Source organism: Enhydra lutris, unplaced genomic scaffold (assembly GCF_002288905.1).
Source record: "Enhydra lutris kenyoni isolate GAN:26980312 unplaced genomic scaffold, ASM228890v2 scaffoldscaffold1, whole genome shotgun sequence".
NCBI lineage: Eukaryota > Metazoa > Chordata > Mammalia > Carnivora > Mustelidae > Enhydra > Enhydra lutris.
Window position 1 is genome coordinate 70183204 of NW_019154085.1, and position 5031 is coordinate 70188234.

A 5031-nucleotide genomic window follows, 5' to 3' on the forward strand; every position below is an offset into this window, starting at 1 on the left:
TAATGGGTATTTTCCATCTCTAATTTCCATGATTAAAAGAAAGAGGTTGAGAGGGGTACATGTGGAGCCTATTGCGAGTTTGCCAATGAATCCTAATTTAGATCAAAGAGAGTCTATGTGACATTGAACCATAAACACCCTAGTGTGCGTTACTTCAAGGAAGTTGTTAGTGTGTCCCTGGTGGCTATTATGTGATATAGTTGCACTCTAGAACATGCAACCTTTAATTAATAATAGGGAAGAAAATCCCATATGAGCAGGAGGAATGTAAATGAGACCTCTGCTCTTTTGAACATTTTATGCATTTGCCAAATTAAAATTTGCTGTGGACTTGGGTTTTCCTGGATCGCTGTTGGTAGTGATCATTTGGCTCATGGGATTAAATCCGAATTTCCAAAAAACAATTTCTGATCAGTCCGCAGATTTCAGATCTTCCTGCATGCTTTGCACTGAGACGGGGATCATCAGAACCAGACTGGGAACAATTTCTTTGAAGTTTTCAAAGGTAGGGAAGAAATCCTCTTTCGTTCTCATCTTTCCCTAAGCCGAGCGTTGCTTAGTGCAGGTGGAGGGGTATATGAGAGAGAGGCTTGGGGAGGCCAGAGTCTCAGGATCATCCCACATTCGTGCACTGCCCCTAACATGGGCCTTTAGCTCTTGCGTAGAGAGGATAGTGCTTTAGGGACATGGGTCTGATCACTGCGCACGAACCTTTGTCGACACAGGGTTTGCTCACACCAAGATTTCAAGATCAGTACAACCCAAACGTGAACTTGAACAGCACGATTTTAATGGTATTGCCTTCTCTCAGCTTCTTCTCCCCTTAGCCTCTGTGCACAAAAGAAGGATTGATAACAACTTTGCACTTAAATTAAAAGGGAAATGTAGGACCACTCCTTGTACAAAAGCAAAGACCTTCATTAGGCAGAATGATGACCCAAGATACTAACCATTCGGGAGATTTGCTATGCCCAACACTGCATCTTGTTCAGAAAAGCAAACTCCTTCTTTGTCATCTGTCTCATGCTACAAAGAGATAATATAATAAAATCATTGCTTAATGAGTAAACTAAGTAGAGGATAATTCTCTGGTAGATCATATCGGTGTTCTTCTCCAAAGGATGCCATATTCTCAATGAGGCAGAGAACACAGGGGAGAGTGCGTGATCGCGCACAAACGGGATGCCTAAAATCAAAAACCAATGCAGCATATGTCAGTATTTAATGCCCCATCAAAGAAACATTCAACTTTTCAGCTGTAACCCAAATACAAATTTTCCTTACCCTGTCAATTAGCAGATTACAAAACTTCTGTAGCAGGAAGACCATTCTGCCAGCAAAGCCATAGTGTTTGGAATGGGTCCAGGTCAGACAGATGGCGTGGAAAAGGGGTGCGATGAGACGTTCCCGATCGGCACAGTCGACTGCTCTTCCAGGCGGCAAACGTAACCTTTGTAGGGCGGAGCCATAAGGTGAAGTGTGTCTCCCACACAGCCGGAGAAGCATACAAGCGGCAGGAATCACCCAAGTAGTCAGTGACAAGCACAACAACCAGCTGGGGCAGGGGAAGCATCTAGAGAAGAAAAATACACAAACTATTAAATAAATGGAAACCTTGTTCTTTGGCACCTAGAAAGTGCCCTCCCCGCCCCCCCCACCCCCATCGTAAGCCAATGGACAGAAAAAGCAGAGCTCTGTCTTCTCCAAGATGTGATTGTTAAATTAGGGTGATAAAGAGTTCTTGCTGTCTTTGGAATGCTAAATATACTACAAACAATCAAATGATGTAACCAGGAGGGAAAGACAAAGGGTATTTGCTATAACGTTACTCAATGCCATCTGTACCCTGCACAGCCGATTTGCAGAATTGGCTCCCTTAAAACAGCACCTATCCAGCTGCACAGAAAGGCTTAGTTCAGAAGTCGATGACTAATGAAGTGATTATGCATAGTAGTAACAGTAAGAGCCCACTGAATTTCAGAAGTGGGTGCTACAATGCAAACACTCATTGATGATTCCTTTTAGAAATTTAAGAATTTAAATTCCCTTCCATTAAGATCAAAGTAGCAAAGCTACTTCGTTAACTTAAATTATTTTTAGGTCAGTAAAAGTGTCTCTGTCACCGTCTCTTTAATGGCAACCGGCCGTTATAAGCACCATCAGTGCCCCTAAGCGAGGAAACAACCCTGCAAAGTGGAAGGAGTCTCAGCGAGTCAGTGGTAAGAAGTTAGCGACCCAAGAAAGGAACCTGGTTATCCCCTGGCAGGAGCTGAAAGTTCTGCTGTTCCAATACCTGGGGTCTGGCTTGGAAGCCGAGGTCTCTGCCCTTCTATGGTGCTCCCACGGAGGGACTGAGTACTTGTTGCAAGTTCCAGTCAAACTTCGGTCTGCAAATAGAGACGTACCAGGTGATGAAGTGCAGATCGATCGGCCCAGGGCAAAAGAGCCATTGGATGGATGTTCCTAATTTCGATTTCAGCTAGTTGCAGGGCTTTGCTAGAAAACGCTTCCCCATGAAGCGATTTGCGCCCAAACACAAGCTGGAGTCTTACTTTTGGGCAGTCCTTTCTGACGGTGTTTCTGCGCGACCGGGAACCTGGCTGTACCCTGACACCAGTTTTCTGCCAAGAGACAGAAGCTGCCCATGGAAGGTGGCCGTGGCACTTTTGATGCACACAGTGTCCTGCCTCCACCACGTCCTGATTCTTTTCCTTCTGCTATTTTTGCCCACTCACTTATAGAGGCTCGGGTCTCTAGGTGGCAATAGCGTAGATAGGAAAACACGGAGGTCACTATCCTGAGGATGCTCGGCTAAATTCTTATCAGCTGCATTAGCAAGAGCAGACTCTGTCTTCATACAGAGGCCGGGTTTTCTTGGGCATGAACTTGTTGGAACAAAATGGGAGAAAACTCACATGTCATGCCCTGTCTACAGTCGCCCCTGATTAGAGGGAATATAGCCCTGGCAACACATTGGATGCCACAGAGATTTCAGAACCAAAGCAAGGTAGACCTGTCAAGCTTGGCATAAAATTTTATGACTAGCACCACTGTTTTACTTCAGAACAACTGTAAGAAAGATGATCCAGGGGTGCCTGGGTGGCTCAGAGAGTTGAGCCTCTGCCTTCGGCTCAGGTCATGATCCCAGTGTCCTGGGATCGAGCCCGGCACTGGGCTCTCTGCTCAGCAGGGAGCCTGCTTCCCCATCTCTCTCTCTGCCTGCCTCTCTGCCTACTTGTGATCTCTCTCTCTCTCTCTCTCTGTCATATAAATAAATAAAATCTTTTTAAAAAAATGATAGATGATCCAATGATTCAAACAACAAGCAACTTGGACATCAGTTTAAAGTTTTCTTTTTTCCTTTTTTTTTTTTTTTTTTGAAGATTTTATTCATTTATTTGACAGAGACATAGCAAGAGCAGGAACACAAGCAGGGGGAGTAAGAGAGGGAGAAGCAGGCTCCCCACCAAGCAGGGAGCCCTATGCGGGTCTCAATCCCAGCACCCTGGGATCATGACCTGAGCCGAAGGCAGACACTTAATGACTGAGCCACCCAGGCGCCCCGTTTGAAGTTTTCAACCCAGCTCCCTGCCCTATATCCACACCCTGTGAAGAGAAGGGGGGGGGAAAACACAAAAGCCCCATAGAAGTAACAATTGCCTATTTTAATGTTGGCAGCATACAAATGACAATTACGCTGTTAATTGATAGTTATTTCAATGAGTTGTCATCCATGTAGATTGTTCAGATTAGCAATGTTGTTTCTGCACTGTGACTAAGCCACGGGGTAGCTGCATAAAAACTTGTATTCTAGGGTAAGAACAGTCTAACAACTCAGAAGAGAAAAAGGGCCAAGCTCCTTTAAAGAGACAGTTGACTTTCAGAGAGAGGCTGGGAGATAGGCTTGTTAAAATGTGATTTTTAACAGCATGTTCCATTAATGAAGTGCAATGTTTCATTAAAGAAGTTTCTACGCAAATGAAGTATAAATAAGACAAAAGGCAGTAAAAGAGGGAGCAGCCTGGCTACCAAGTTCACCGAGGAAAACGTCAGCGCGGCCTAGAACGAGGCTAACAGCCCCACGTTTGTCCCTGGAACACTGGCTCTCTCTCTCAAACTCAGGACAACCACTGGTTTCTTTTCAGAGCTGGATACCAGAGCAAGTAACACCCGAAGAGGCCCGGCCTGAAGGAAAGACTTAGAACAAATTCACAGCCCAAGATTAAAGGGCAGTCATTAACCCTGTACCTTTAAAACAAAACAAAACAAAACAAAAGAACTCTCCACCTTACTTATAAGTTTCCTGTGGCTTTCCAATTTTGCAAAAACAGATTGAATTTTGAAGTTTTTCTACTGTCTAGAAGCTTTAAGTTACAGCTGTTGAACAGGAACATAAAAAAGTGATCTCGAAATCTGCAGGCAGCAGGTCCAGAGGGCTCGACTGGCCCCTCCTATCTCATGGGGCGTCCTTGTGGCAGCCTCTCAGGTCCTGGGTAGAGCAGCCTGTTGGAAGCAAGCAGAATCTCGAGGCCATGTCATGGAATTTCTGCATGAAATTGGACAAAAAGCATCATGTTAATCAAGTTTCTCTCGTTTCTTCTTAAATTAGGTCAAACCAACAAGCCTGGTAATAATTCTTACTAAACTAGAGCAATATTCCTGTTCATATCAACTGTACATAATTAAAAACAAAAACAAAAACCTCTCACCTTTTGACAGGCATTTGCATGTCTGCAGGGTGCCTACACTTCACCCCCCCGCCCCTGATACCCCGCAGTATTGACATCACTGCACTACTGTCCCACTTGAGGAAGCAGCAGACATTGGTGGTTTTAACCAATGTGGATAACGGATAACTTCTGATAACTGGACTCTAATTTTCTGAGAACCACCCCTCATCCACACTCACACTCATGGTTTAGATGGACAGTCTCCCCCGCCCATGCTCAGGAGTGGCCATGTAGCTCAGGCCAGACTCGTCAGGTCATTCCATTCCTTGCGCCACGGTAAATGGGTCAAGGCTAAGCATAG

At 44.9% G+C, this 5031-nt stretch overlaps 1 long non-coding RNA gene across 1 annotated transcript; it reads right to left on the reverse strand.

Moving 5' to 3' along the window:
- Positions 1–1162: 1162 nt before the first annotated feature.
- Positions 1163–2353, reverse strand: LOC111148546. The gene is made up of 3 exons (XR_002640704.1): positions 2294–2353; positions 1285–1573; positions 1163–1186 (listed from the first exon to the last, which is right to left on the reverse strand). It is a non-coding gene; the product is annotated as an uncharacterized LOC111148546 (long non-coding RNA).
- Between the last annotated feature and the right edge of the window lie 2678 nt (positions 2354–5031).